We start from the raw sequence: 16,512 nt of genomic DNA, 5'->3' as shown, positions 1-16,512 counted from the left end.
GGGCGGGCAACTACTAACCCACAATGTCAAAGTTATATTTATCATATTTATAATTGAGTTCTTATAGTTATTAGCTTGTTTGGCTGCTCACTTGAATGAGTTTAATCCAAACCCCAATAACTCAAAATCAAGTGGGACTGTAAATAACAACAACTTGGATCTAATGTATTCTGTCAGTGGAAAGTTCAGGAATAAAAAACGCTATGTCTGTAATACACAGGCAGAATATTATTGTACATATTTACATAATGAGCCTAATATTTGAATAGTTGGATTATGTTATATGTGTAATTTTATTTTATAGTTAAAGGTATCCTAGTTAAATACAAGAAAAAGAGAGAACCCCTATGCATCTGTCACATTAATCAATTTCTGTTGTAACTGCACAGTTGACCTTATATGTTGTGAAGCTCCAAAGCGCCTGTCGAGTTTGTTTAAAGGGATAGTTCACCCAAAGGTGAAAATGCTATCATCAATTACTCACCCTTACTTCGTTCCAAACACATAAGACTTTAATTAATCTTCGGAACACAATGAAGACATTTTTTAATGAGAACGTCCACTCTCACGATACAACGGGACCTGGAAGTGCTGCACTGTTTACAGCATTGGAAGAAGGACGCTGTACACAAACCGAGTCGCATAGAACAATCAATGACGTGTGTCAGAGATCTTTGCGGAAGTGAATAAATATTTTGTGAATAAACACTTAATTTTAGTTTTTATGCTCACGCAAAGTTTTGGTATCGCTTCATAAAATTGGGATTAAACCACTGGAGTTACATGGATTACTTTTACGGTGCCTTTATGAACATTTTGGAGCTTGAAAGTTTATTTCAAGTTTCAGGTTTCATTAAAATGTCTTCATTTGTGTTCCGAAGATGAATGAATGCTTTGTGGGTTTGGAACGACATGAGGGTGAGTAATTGGAGACAGAATTTTCATTTTTGGATGAACTATCCCTTTAAGGTCTTCCACAATACAAAATGTATGAAGCCCTTCACATTATTGGAGAACTATATGGAATATTAGCACAAGACCAGTTGTATTGACTTGTTCATACATTACATATATACAAAAGATATATTTCTTGTCTTTATGCATTCTTTTCTGTATGCATTTTTGTGGGTTTGTTGTAAACATTGGCAGGTTAGGAGAGTAAAGAGTGTAACATCCTGTTGCATGGCACTGGAGTAAAGTAATTGACCATGGGTTTGTCTCTCTGGGTTTTTGGCAATTATGAAAGCAAGATTGTTATCCATTTCTGTGTACAGGGAGCAAATATGAGAAGGAAACTAGGCTTCAAAACAAAAACACATGATTGGTATCCAAATGTTTGATCTTCCGATAGTTCACTGCACCACTGAATCGATAACTTTTGACAGGGTAAAATAATTAAATAATGATGTGCACACCGAGTATTGCTGTAGCATTGCGCATAAACTTCAAGTCAAAGTAATAAATGGATAAACAGAGTTGTGTGCCTGTCAGAAATAACTCTACTCCTTTTCCAATGTGTTGAGTTATTCATCCAGGCTGATCATGCCGTGGCGAACAGGCTTTGCAGCCTAACAAAAAACTTCAGAGACGGCGGGTTTGTAGATGTCAAAAAGTTATTAAACTTTATTGAAACCATAAAGTGAGACTGTCTGCAGAAGGTCTGAATTATACATACACAAAAGTCTTTATATACCTTTCTGAAGCAGTAAAATTATCCCTAGATGGGGCATTCACCGTTGCCTTAACTAATTATTCATATGCATATGATACCTTATATATGTGGCGCAAGCATTGTCAGTTGTATTTTCTTTAAAAGTTTTACCAGACCAGGGTTTTTTTACTTTGTCCCATAATTCACTCTATAGTCTCAGCCTGGTACTCTTCCTCTTGGAAGTCTTATCTTTTCTTAAACCCAGTTCTGGTATGTGTCTCATTGCTTTTTTGTTTATTATTATTGCCATAGAGTGAAACTGCTTTAGACAAACACAAGGCTCTTAATTTACTGCCATAAAGTGAAACTGCTTTAGACAAACACAAGGTTCTTAATTTACTCCCATAAAGTGAAACTGCTTTAGACAAACACGTTCTTAATTTACTCCCATAAAGTGAAACTGCTTTAGACAAACACAAGGTTCTTAATTTACTGCCATAAAGTGAAACTGCTTTAGACAAACACATAGTTCTTAATGTACAAACAAAGAATGCCACTTGTAAGAAAGTGTTCTATAGTTTTATATTATGCTTGCTGTGCAGAGAGGTATGGACTGACAAAGAAAACAATTAGGCCTTCTGTTCAGTAAGACATAGAATTCATCTAACTCAATACACACTTGGAACATCAACAAGTGTACTATGGATTTAGATAATTCTTCTCACTAATAATTCTAACTGTTGGTTATACATATTAGATTATACTTTATTAACATGTCCGAACATTAGTAAACTTTGTAGTTACACACATTGATTACACTTTATATTCTATAATCATTACCAGGCCTCTGGAAGCTTCGGTTTAGTCATGCCGTGTTCATATGATGAAAGCTAATCGGTGAAATTGAGCCCGACAGTGGCTTGGAAGCTGAAATCTACCACACACCTCAAACAAAATTAATCATTGCACAGTCACAGATCACTCAAACTATGGCAGAAACGACTTTACAAGTTAAAGAAAACTAACTTGCAGAGTGCTATATAATACCAGAAGTTATAAATGTTTATTAATCACATTAATCAACAGGTAACAGCAAAGCTAAAGAGACTTAAACACACGAACCAAATCACTGTTTAACCTTCACTTACATTTACCAAATGAATAAATATTATTGTAAGCATTTTGCAGTCAATGTTCAGCTATTAAAGTTGCTATGCATGAGCTTTTAACTCTCCTTGTGGTTAATTGAATTTACAAGACTCTCCTGTTGCTTCCTTAATTATTTGATTTGCTATGATGTGTGTCAGAAATTCAGTGACGCATGACTTCTGTGGGCTTCTATGCTAGATTGAATTCTCTTTGGACAACAGGCTTTTAACATGTAATTTTATGTCCCACCCAGACGCCGGGGGTGAATGGCAGTGTGAGTGGGTGGGTGGATTTGCATAGAAAAAAATCTGACTATTTACTGTACAGTGCACTCTTTGTTCGTCCCATCTGGACACACAGTTTCTCCATGTGATGATTGGGAAATCTCTCAAAGGGGCGAAAGCTTTGAACTACCAATCAGTACTTGTGAATACTACACAAGTAGTGTTGATTATTTTATCATCGTAATTATGGAAAAAAAAAAAAAAAAAATTCCATAATTTAATTCAAAAAGTGGAACTTTCATATATCATAGATTCATTACACATAAAGTGAAATATTTCAAGCCTTTTTTTTGTTTTAATCTTGATGATTATGGCTTGCAGCTCATGGAAATGAGATGCTGGAAAAATCCAGTATCTCAAAAATATTAGAATAAAGAATTTATAATAAGCAATATCGACCTGAGAAGACTCTAATCAGCTAATTAACTCAAAACACTGTTGCTCAGTAGTCCAAAGTCCTCTTTTCAGTTGAAAGTAAATGTTGCATTGGAAATCTTTTGGAAATCAAGGTCCCAGAGTCTGGAGGAAGAGTGGAGAGGCACAGAATCGAAGTTGCTTGAAGTCCAGTGTGAAGTTTCCACAGTCATGTCATCTGCTGGTGTTGGCCCACTGTGTTTTCTCAAGTCGAGAGTCAATACAGCATCTACCAGGAGATTTTAGATCACTTAATGCTTCCATCTGCTGACCAGCTTTATGGAGATGCTGATTTCCTTTTCCAGCAGGACTGTGCACCTGCCCACAGTGCCAAAACTATTAGTAACTGGTTTACTGACCATGGTATTACTGTGCTTGATTGTCCAGCCGACTCGCCTGACCTGAACCCCATAGAGAATCTAAGAGAGACACCAGACCCAACAATATAGACGAGCAGAAGGCCGCTACCAACGCAACCTGGACTACCATAACACCTTGGCAGTGCCATAGGCTGATTGACTCCATGCCACTCCGCATTGATGCAGTAATTTGTGCAAAAAGAGCCTCGACCAAGTATTGAGTGCATAAATTAACATACTTTTCAGAAGTTCGACATTTCTGCATTATAAATTCTTTATTCTAGTACTTTGAGATCCTGGATTTTTGATTTCCATGAGCTGTAAGCTGTAATCATCAAGATGAAAACAAACAAAAAAAAATGCTTGAAATATATCACTTTGTTTAATGAATCTAGAATACACGAAAGTTCCACTTTTTCAGTTAAATCACAGGGAAAAAATCAACTTTTCCATAATATTCTAATATTTTGAGATGCACCTGTATACTTCAGTAACAGGCACCAACCACTACTGTAATTTTAGTAAGCTAACGTTATGTTACACAGATGTTTCACAGGATGTAAGTGACCATTGTTTGCTGAGATATAGCTAGCAAACACTAACATTAGCTAATCAAATAGCTACATAGTAGGCTTATTGCTAAGGTTGTTGAAGAAATCCTGGTGACCTGGCCATCATGTTTACTGTTTTTTTTTTTCTTGAATTACGCATGAAGTTGCTTTTTCGGAAGCAGTGATAGTGATTTCTTAGTCTCATCAATGATTTCTTTGAAAGTAACAGACATGCGTATGAGGAAGGGGCTTTGGAGGGAAGTCAAGTGGGAGAGGGTGGAGTGTAAAATTAAAACAACAATGAAAATAGACTTCCAGTAAGCTCCAAAGCCAAATCGTTTCCTAAATGGCATTGATCCAAGGATGCAGTACTGATGGTGATTCACTGACAGGAGCTTGGATCAGGAAACAGGCAGTGACAGCACCATTTTTGCCTTGAGAAGGATGTCTGGTTGTCCTCACTGTCCTTCATAGCAGCTGATGGACTTCACTTTAATCTGGTAGGGTCAGTAAACACAGAGGGGGTGGGGTGGGAGGTTTGAGGACGAAGGTGGAGGGAAGGGTTAGACCCAAATCTTTTAATCAAAAGAGTGGCTGTAGCAGCTCTGAGATAAACATAATTGTAGGAGAGTGTTTGTGTGACGTGTGTGTGTGTGTGTGTGTGTGGTGGTTGAGTTTGCCAGCTAAGTGATTGTGACTCCAGCTGCTGCACAGAAGCGATTGATATTTAGAGAGTTTCGTGGGGTGTGCACACTAATCTGCTTGTGTTTATCCTTTGTCACTAACTTGTTGGTGTTAAAAGCTACAGGTGTCAATAGTTTTGAAGAAGGCCATTGGTTTGCTTGTGTTTGAAGCAAAGCTCAGGGCTTTTTATATATTCTTGTATGATATGAGACAATTTTACCCAGTTTACAAGGCAGTGGAATCTACTTCAGAGTTAAAGGGTTTGATCAATGAGATAACAGTGAGAATCAAGTCAGAACTTGCCAGACTTTAGCACAGAACCTTAACCTTCCTGTTAATTGCAGCCTGAGATGAACAGCACTGATGGATAAACTTCCAGTTAAACATCTCAATTAAAGTCATTGCCAGTCCACACTCAGGGCTCCAGGCAAAAAAAAAATATCTAGGAGGCTCATAAACCCAAAATATTTAGGAGCCAAATCAAATTTTCAGGAGCCCAAATATAGTGATGTCATATGACATATGATGATATCATTGTTAAATGGCTACCTCACACTGCCTTTTCTTTCCCCTCTGTACTTGTCTGCCTTTGTTTACTCTGCCTCCCATAATTTACACAATGTATTCTTTACATACACAATATGCGCAATGTTCAGTATATCATATTGAATCATATTACTGTAAATACTTAAATGTCCAGTCATTTGTTTCTTTTCACTTTTTTATTCAACTATGTACAGTTAGTTGTTTCCTGCTTATTCAGGTTTGGAGTCCGTATCTCCCACCACCACCATGTCAATGTCACTTGGCCAACCAGTGTAGTTAGGTCTGCGTCTTCTTTTGCTTGCAAACAACCAGCGCTTCACACTGGGCTCTGGGTCAAACTGGTCAAGTGAGGGGCCCTCTTTACTAATCCTCACTAAGTCTTCCAGTGTTTTAACACATAAGGAAATGCACACTTTTGACTTTATTCTATTCTGTGCTGAGAATCCTCTTTCGCAGGGTTTGGACGGGCAGGGAATGACAAAAAGTCTGATATTTTTCGTTTGCGCATTTCGTTTTCTTGTAGACTCAGGTGCAAGAGGAGATGAGAGGTCAGTAGCCTAACACAACAAGACCTATGCTAATTTCTATTTAATTTGGTTTTAAATTCCGTTTGTGGGTAACGGTGGCCCCTGGCGACTTACAGAAAAAACATAGTCGCTAAATTAAAAAGTTAGTCACATTGGTGACCATTTTAGTCTCCATCTGGTGCCCTGACACTCACTAGCTAGGTCTCCCCAGTTACATGATGGCTACCAAAGTAATTTTTTATTAGTATGTAAACCTCAGGCTTCCATGCAATACAATACAATATGACTTTCATTCATAAATGATTACATATTTTTGATTATACCAATGGTTCTGTTGCGATATGATATAGTAGATATGTGGCCAAATTTGTTCAGAATCTGGGGTAGGTCTGCTGTTAATTTGTGAATGACTGTGACCTAGAGTATATAGTCACACACACACTAGGTCTGGGCGATATAGACTTAAAACTATATCACTGTATTTCACTGTATTTTTTGCTGTAACAAACTTTAAAGACAGGAAAGGAGGAAGCGGGAACTGGGGAACATAAACATAATGTTTTATAATCAACAGAACTCAAACATAACATAAAACACACAAATGTAAGCCAAAAATAAAGAACACACGGGTCTCTCTATCTCTCTCCCTGGGGCTTCCAGACACTTCTTTAGCATTTTCTCTCCCCCACTGATTAACCAGTCAGTGCCAGGTGTGCATCCTCACAACCTGGCTTCTCCCTCCTCCTCCTCGTCACACAATATAAACGACTATACGAAAACAGTAACATTCAACACATCACATCTTTCTCGCTACAAGTCACATCAGCATACAGTCTCTGTAGAAGCGTGCAAACCCAAACATTGATCCAAAGAAAGTAAAACGTAATCCTGACCATCTTCAAATGTTAACCTATGCTAAACAAGATGACTAAAAATTAGAATATGAATTTCTCACAAATTAAAGTTGCAAACACTTTCATAATCTAATTATTAGATTCATAATCTAACCAATGGAAAAACAAATGGAAATGTTGTAAAAAATACTTTTCTTCTCTAAAAGTGCATATAATGTTTAAATAGTGCAGACTTGAATCTTAAACTGTGTCGCATAACAGTAAATAAACCCAATGTATCTGAACCGCTTCCATATTTTGGAAGAAGCTCCTTTTTTGGGGATTAATTCTTCTTCCTAGGGTTGGAACTCCGGCTTTGTGGCACGTAAACACGTCATCAACTACATCTCGGGATGGCTAATTCTTATCTCAGGGAGGAATTGTACCAGTATATCATGGACGATACAATATGGCACAACCCGAACACTGTAATTAGCTAGAATTGCTTAAATCCAGTGGGTCTTAAAGTGAGGGCCAAGGACCCCCAGACCCCCATGATTAAAAAAAATGTTATTTTAACATAGTTATATGTATTATTGAGTTTTTATTTATTTAGAGTCATTAAGTCCATCTGACTGGCTACTTGAACTGAATGGGTTTTAATCCAAATCCTTTATTCAGGAATCAATTCAAACGAGATCACTCAAAAACAAATAAATAACTTGGACCTAATGTTCTGTTGGTGTAAAGCTCAGGAAGCTCGAATAGACAAAATATTATTATTGATATTTAAATAATGAGCCTAATATTTCAGTAGTTTATCGTTGTTTTTTAAAATTCTTCATGGAATTCTTTTTATTTTACAGTTAATGCGGTCTATGGCTGTCTGAGAACCCCTGCTGTGATTAACAAAAGAGAAAATACTCTATATCTTTCCTGCCCAGTCGGCAGGACCACTTAGACCTTGCCACAGATGTCTCGCAGTGTCTTGATCATTGGGTGTAGACTTTTGCCCCGCTTGGGAGTCTAAATATAGACTTATGTTGTGAAATTTTTTAAGATGGGAAACAGTACAAAGCTGTTTTTCATGAACTTTTTGAGCTCGGCATTCCACCACGGTAGGTGGAATTGTTTAAAAGACCAATATTGGCACATTTCACAGCAGCAAATACAAGCAAACACTCATTTGGGTATCTGATTATGGAGTGTATTATGAATGGCCATAGTAAAGCCAGAGCTTTTCCACTGAGCTGGAATCACTCCTATTATTCAGGAGAGCAGAAACATGTTTCGGAGAGAACCGGCAAACCATAGAAACAGTGTTTTGATGGAAATACACTTTTTAGAGAACAGTATTAAAGAAAAAATTAAATTATGTTGTACATTGAGTGTAATTACTGACAGCCTCCAAAATAATGCTTTGTAGTGATGCATGTATCACTTACGCCTTACACTTGCAAACATATATACACGATCAGGTGAGGCTGACACATGGACATATACACATGTCCAGGTGAGGCTTTTGCTGTGGCTTTTTGGTAGCTATGATTACCAGAAAACCTAGCAAAATGAACATATTTCGCTTGTTACATGTCAGATAAAATATTTTCCAAAAATGGTCCGTTTAAAACCACTGAGTCAGACCGTCCATGCTATAATAGTTCTGTTTCTAATTTTAAAACATTTGAAACCTTTTGAGTCAGCTGACCCAGGCCACAAAGATTTCTAGATTGAAACGATCTTCATTTTTGTGGCTCTGGTTTGTCTTTTTTTTCTGCCTTCTTGCTTGAACTATGATGGACTTTTGTATGGGATGCTCTTGTAAACAACATTCTCTGGAGTTTCTGGAAAAACTCTTAAAGATGTTCAACTCAATATGCCTGCTGCTTCTTATAGTATTGTTTATAACAAACCTTAATAGTTCTGATTACTTTGTATGTCCTGAAAAACCCCGTTGCTTGTGACCTATTCTTAATTTTGACGTTTTGGTTATTTTTGTATAAATGTCCTAAATGTTGGCCTTTTATATAATCGTAACTAATTGTTCCAAGCTAATGGATGGTTTTAACCAAAGCGAAAATATAATATTATAAAACCTCATTTTGCAGCTCTCCCTCACTTTCTCCCATTTTTTTTTAATCTTTACAGATACCACAAAAGTAGATTGCGCAAAAATTGTTTAGGAAGTTTAACAACTGCTATGATATCTAGGACGTGTCTCTGCTCGTGATAAGTGAAGATTCCCCATTTTGTGTAATTACTGAATGCTACATGTTGTTGTTATTATTAATGGAAATAGATAACCCATTGGTCAGGGTCAGTGTTATCACAGATTTCCTCTTCTCTGCTTCTTCTCACACTCAACTGCAGCTTCAGATACATTACTGTGGGGGGATGACATTCTACACACGTCAAAAAGACCGTTGTCGTTCACAATGTCGCTTGTGTTCATGCAGGTCAGACACACGTCGCAAACAGAATTAGCTTGAAGTTGGTTTGAGTTGGTCAGTGCTCTGCTATCTTCTTTCTTATTTGAAATGCTGCTTCCTCCCAAATACCGTACATAGCAAGGTCTCAACGCAGTGGATAATAGAGACGTTGTTGCTTCCAAATGTTCACTGCGATCTCCGAAAAAAACAACTAACTAGCCTAGTGTGCTAGTTTAGATAACAGTATAAAATGTGCTGCACTGAGATAATGAAGACCTAAAGTTGACATCTGAGAGTCATTATCATTTCAGCAGGCAGCTTTGTGACTTTCATCTAAACACAGTTGACTGAAGGGTGTCTTTAATGAGCTCCTCATGGCCATGGGGAAGAAGGTTAGATGGGACAAATTACCGTAAAGCTTTAACCACTTATTTAAAGGAACAATTATGAATATAAACCAGAGAACCAAAATGTACTTATTTCATGTTTCTCGTTGGTCAAAACAGTCTTTTTGCCCAATGTTTATATTTATTGGCATTCAGTTCTTGCTTTCCTGTGTGCCACTTTGTATTGTGAATCTTTGGCACCAGAACCAAATAAAGAACATTTTATAATCTGCATTTAGGGTCATATTTGGAGTTGTCAACTTTAGAGCTGCGCAAATAACTAGCATGTTAAGCTTGTGATGCAGATTAATTGTCATATCTCAGCCCAGCCACGACTTGGTTTCCCGGGAAACACTGCTAACTACAAACATGGCTGCTGAGGACTACACTTCCCACACATGCATGCGCTCACCTTCCCCGGAGTTCTAATCGCACACACCTGCATCCAATCACACACACTCTCACCACAGCACTTAAGAGACTTTGGATGCAAACAGACTTTGCGCGAAGTAAACGTTCAGTTGACTTGTTCTCTACCGTTATCCAAGCCTTATTCACGTATTTTGACAAAGTGACTTTGACCAGTGTTTTCGTCCACGACCTCGATTTCTGCCTTGCCCTGTTTTGTTTCTTTGCCTGATCGCCTGACCCCTGCCTGTTTCACGAGCAAGAACTTTGTCTATTTCCATTGGATTCTTCTGCCTGATTCTGTCACCCGCATCTGCTTCTGTCTTCAACCACGGTACGTGACATTAATATTTCAATGATTTCTTGCATTAAATATTACATTAAACAGAAACAGCAAAAAAAAAAAAAGAAAACTGACACGCTGTTTTGTCAAAATCTGCCCTGCAGTTTGAATAGCTAACAATCACATTCAATTTTATAGACTTTTACCTGTATCTTGTACCCTTTACCAATCAGTACACCAACCAGTTTCTTTGATACGATCATTTTTTACATTTCATTTCCTGCCTTATGTACGGTACTTAGGTCAGTGCAGATGTGTTGCTGTGTTAGATGACCCCACCTCACAGTTTAAATCATTCACTCATCATAAATCATTACAAAACCCATGATGACAGATTCAATCCGGCTGCCATATCACGAACAGATTTCTTGCTTGGTACTCATGCCATGCTAAATTTCCTCTCGGAGAGTGCTGGATATCTCTTTCCATGTCCTCTCCTGTCTTCAGCAGTATAAATCAAGGAACTAACATAATAACAGGGACAGATGGGTGTGTGGCTGTGTCATTTGTTTCCCAGACTGTAAATCATAAAAGCAGCTTCAGCTACATTCACGCTAGTCACAAACACACCTTTATCAGGTCTTGTTGTTTTATTTGTGCTCCAGCAGTATCTCCAATCCAAATGGTTAGATGGAGGTAGAGGCTGTAGGTTTTGGTTAAGAGAAAAGGGCTGCATTTCAGATTAACACTCTGCTCATAGAGAACCTCATAGAGAAGAACTCTGGGCTGTTCGCCAGCGTGTGAGCTACTCTCATCTCTGAACCAGCGAAAAAAGTCAACTCAGCAGTTTCACAGAAGCCAGCACACAACCATGCTTACACAATCAGTTCTGAACGAGCAATAAGGTCAGCTTGCGTCTTGTTCAGGATCATTTGTTAATAATTAAATAATATGCAAATAAAGAATACATTTAAAAAAGCCCACTGCTTCATGTTAAAGATGAGCTTCATTCATTCACCTGAAGTAACCGCTTTGTCCTGGTCATAGTTGTAGTGAGCTTTATATTTGACACTCTCTACACGGAGAAAAGGTTTAAAAATTGGCAGCAAGCTAACTGAATACATGCCTGTGTTTTGATATAAGCCACATTTCATTAATAGTACACTGATTAGCTTGTGCGATTGGACCTTATTTGTGACCTATGAACAACTGTTCCACAGACTACTTTTTTTTTGTTTGTTTGTTTGTGCTGATTTTGCCCTCACTATGCTTTTAGGTACTGTTGATAATATCAGATGAAATTATGAACAAATTATCGTTCATGTGATCAGTTCCCATTTAGCCGATCAGCTGGATTTGTTCCGTCTGCAGTTTTATTTAAAGTCATGAGGAACTTGTGTCTGCTGCTTAGCTCTATGTAAAGTATTTACAATAGCTTTCAAGCAGTGTTTATTCCTGTCCTGGTGACCCCTTGCCTAGGTCAGGTCTTGATTTAAACCTTTGACTCTATACAAACCAGTGTTTACAGTGCATGCACAGAGATATGGAGATTCTTCGCTGGAGGTTCTTAAAGTGGGGTCTGTGAGGCATGATTTTATTATGATTTTAATATGATGCCTTTTTATTTTATTCACATTACACTGGTGGATACTGTGGAATTGTCCACTATCAGTTATCACTGATCTTGTTTTATTGTTGATCTTGTTATTATTGATTTATTGCAGCCTGAATGGCTGGTCACGTGAATTAAACTCAGGTAAGAGCTGTTAATACAGTGCAAAATGTTTACATCCATATTTTAGCATGATGCAATCGGTTTGGGTTTTATGGGTGTAGAGTTCCGGAAAAACTCTAAAAAGCTCTAATGAATCTAACTAATGTGTAGTGGTTTGGGAAAACTCTTCAGGTGTTGCAGTGGCTGAATGTTTGGCAAATATGGAGAGAGTTTAGGTTTTAAACAAATATATATTTTTTTCTTGTTAATAATACTAGAATATAAAGTGCATGAAAAAGGCGTAAAGCGATACACAGTTTGATGCATGGTGATATTTATTATTTTTGTATCTTATTTATTGCATGTTAAATTAAACGCCAACTAATATATAGCAGTTGCTTGGTATCTTTCAGTGCAATCTTTAAATGCAGTTTTTCCTCCATTTAATTAATTAATTAATTAATTAATTAATTAATTAATTAATAACAAGTTGAATGAGATAAAGGATTTCAGTACTGGCCACATTGCTAGGATCCCTTCTGTACCCCTTCACATTCAAACAATTCATGTGGAAGTTGTGGAATGCATAAAATGATTAAAATTATAAATATATATATATATATATATATATATATATATATATATATATATATATATATATATATATATATATATATATATATATTTATTTTTGTTTGTTTCCCTCAATTTCACTGTTAAATAATAAATTTTTGTTGCCATTAAATTAAATTAGCCTTGAACTAAGTTTTTATTTATTCATTTATTTATTTATTTTTATTTAATTTTTTTTTAATGCAACATTACTGTTTCATGAGCAGTTTGTTAACAAATCCATATATCTTGATGCCCATAATATATCATAGAAATGTCATGAATTTATATCTTTGTCATATCACCCATCCTTATTCAAAACACTCTTCAGAGTAGTCGCACTCTGACTGACTGTACATGATGGCGAATACATGAGCTATTCATTTGTGCAGAATTAAAAACATAACATGTGGTTTGTATTTCAGCGTCTAACTTTTTCTAATGTGTGACCTTTTGTGGAATGAAAATGAGAATCATATTTTGAAAGACGCAGCGTGGAAACAGAAGCTCTGAGGGAGTTAGAGAGAGGAAAAGCTGTATCTTGAGTCTGTGGACAACTTTGTTTTTTTTTTTTTGTTTTTTTTTTTTTGGGGGGGGGGGGGGGGGGGGGTGGTATTATTAGTCTTTTTATTATTATTAGTAGTAGTACAGGAAATGGTTCCAAATTCCCCCAGGTTAAAGTGGGTGTTATGTCATGCTTGTGTTGGCTCTCTATTCATTCAGGAGGATGAACAGGGTGTTTGTGTGGCTGTTCTGGTTCCTCTTCGTCAGGGAGGTCACTGCTGAAACAGTGGGTTTTTCATTCTCCGGAACAGAAGGTTTTGATTTCAGTGTCCTTCAGTGAAAAGAACGCCTCCCTTTGCTGTTCCTCCTCCCTTTTTTTCTCCTTTTCCTTCTTTCCATACTGTGCAGTGCTGCTCTGTCTATCCTCAGGCTGAGCATCTGGCTCTCATCCCTGCTTATTCCATGACTCTGTCCAAGTTAATTACTGTAGATTTGAATGTGGACTGCACTGCTGAGTAAGGGGAATCTCACTGCTCTTTCATCACTGTAATAAAGTATATTCTTGAGGAAAGATGGGATTTATTGCATTCTTTCTTTTTTTATTATTCCAATCCAAAAGAATTAAAGAATGTTTCTTAGCAGTCTCAATTACTCAATTCTTCCTAGAGTGTACACACATTAATTTGTTGTGATAGTGATTGTTTCTCTTGAAGAATAAAGATTCTTACCCTTAAATCAGAAACCCAAAAGATACATAGGCATATATATATATATATATATATATATATATATATATATATATATATATATATATATATATATATATATATATATATATATATATATATATATATATATATAGGCAGCCTGCAAGAACACTTAGTTAAATGTAAAAAAAAAAATGGGTTGAAGTTTACCCAAAGGTGTTAAACTTCATTCTACTCTGGAATCAATAGCTGTAAGAAATGGGTATAAGGTAGATTAGGGTTAAGATTTCCTGATATGGTATATCGGTGGTATAATGTTCTTATTGTGGAATGCTGTGTTAGCTCTTACAGCAAATTTAGAAACCTACGTCATCCAGAAAGGTCCCCATTTATTATCCGCAAAATAGAAGCAAATATATTTTTACACCCTATACAGTTGATACTACTGTAACACTGTCTAATATTAACTTTAAGACAAATCCAGGCTTACATTAACTCTTCACCAAACAAGTGCACTTGTCTTTAATTTGTCACTCATTTAGAGTCCTATTCTTCACTTAATATATGTAACAAATTGTAATGAGACATAAAACTGCAAACCTGCTTATGTCCAAAAACTTTAGACTGGAAGTTAGCAGTTCTGTATTTTTTATTTTATTTGTATAGCGCTTTTTCTAATTCTTTTGAATGGAGTTTTACTTTTCCTGAAGAAAAAAAAAAATCTTTTGTAATACCGGTTACCTTTTACTGTAGAAGTAACACTATGCACAGTAGACATAATTCCTAAAAATGTTTTCACTTTGCTAGATTTATTTTTGTCTTATCCACACTGACCCATATGTATCTTATACCTTGTTGATGGATAGCTGGACAGATGAATGATGTTCTCATGCCAGAATGTAGTCTACATTCCTTCTCTCTCTCTAGTTCTCCAGCTGCTAAGCCACACTGAAAGACAAGCAGTTGTTTCTTTTGTCCCCCCCCCGAAATTGATGCCTTCCTGGTGTTTTACAAGCATAGCTGAAATTAAAGTACTTCATACCGAACCCGGAGCTGATGGGTCTTTGTTAGGCTCGGTCCTAATTAACTGATGTTTACTTACTCGGCTTTGGAGTTAACTGACATGAGTTTGAGGGTGAAAACAGTCAATAGAGGTTGAAGGCTGTTTATTAATGTTAATTTACGCTTGTTTATTTTAGAATATTTCCACAGCCATGTCTTGCAAATAGTTTGTGTTGTTTTGGTTGCTTTGTTTCTAATAGTTTAGTTGTAGTGCAGGTTTAGGTTTCTAGCAGATATTCATTATTACACTATATTGCAATATTCAGTATGCAAGATATTGTAATTACAGACAGTTTAAACTATTATCACTCCTGCTGTGTTTCATTCAAGATGGTCACTACTGTACATCGGCAGCATTCATAAGGTCTTTTATTTTGGACAAATTTGAAATGCAGTCCCACAGTTTTTCTGTACTTGCTGCATGAGGATATTTTTTATATAATGTAATCTAATATTTCAATATTGTGAACTGGGATAAAAGATTCCATAGTTATTATGATGTAAAAATTTAATTTCAGCACAGGACATGTAGACAGCCAGTGGATTTTTATGCTAGGCAGATGAGAATAGCATGAGCGTAATGTCAGAAAGCTTAGACCTTCTACAGTAACACAGAGATCTGAGTTATTCTGGTCGTACTGACCCGACACGCTGTCTGCCCTTGGTGTATAATGGGCTCTGAGCAATGGATCAACCTAACATTCACACACATATACACACACGTGTGTGTGTGTGTGTGTGTGTGTGTGTGTGTGTGTACACACACATACAAAGTAATTGATGCTTCACAGGTTTTATTAATATATAGTTATCTGAAATTCCTGTCAGAAGTCGCTAAAGAACTCATGATAGTGGCTAGTGGTTAATGAGGTGTGTTTTTTAATGAGTTATGTATATTTTTGCACTTCCAACTCTGTTAACTTGAGTAACAAGAAGCCTCTTGGTACTTCTGTTCACTCATAGTGTGTGTAATTTTGACAGATTTGTGTGTATGTATATCCTCTTATCTGTTGTAGCTAGCATGCTAACACAGGAAGGCTAGTGGCTAAAATGTGGTGTCTGTGTATTATTCTGTTCTTTATACATTTAAAACATGGTTAAATCAGGTGAAAGTGAGTTGTGTGTATTTTCTCTATTGAACGTTGTAGATATCTTTTTATGTCTTTTAGCTAGCAGAGTAGCTAAACACTAATGGGTGATTTTAGTGTGTTTGTTTTGTACTTTATGCATTTCACACCTGTTGAGGATAATGCAATCAATGTCTCGTCGTTTTACTTTAGTGTGTGTGTTTTATCTAGAGATCTGTTTTTATTTCTGGTCTGTTTTAGCCAGCATGCTAATATCATTGACTTAGCGGCTAATCATGCGTGTTTGGTGTTTCTCTGTACTTTCTACATTTCAAACTTGGT

The 16,512-nt window shown here is 36.6% G+C and overlaps 1 protein-coding gene across 2 annotated transcripts in view; it reads left to right on the top strand.

Moving 5' to 3' along the window:
- itgb1a (integrin, beta 1a) overlaps nucleotides 1-16,512 on the top strand; it is a 48,902-nt gene that overhangs the window by 986 nt on the left and 31,404 nt on the right. The gene's annotated exons all lie outside the window — the stretch shown is intronic.

This window comes from Ictalurus punctatus, chromosome 1 (assembly GCF_001660625.3).
Source record: "Ictalurus punctatus breed USDA103 chromosome 1, Coco_2.0, whole genome shotgun sequence".
NCBI lineage: Eukaryota > Metazoa > Chordata > Actinopteri > Siluriformes > Ictaluridae > Ictalurus > Ictalurus punctatus.
The sequence above is the reverse complement of the archived record's forward strand: the minus strand, read 5'-3'. Positions and strand labels throughout refer to the sequence as shown.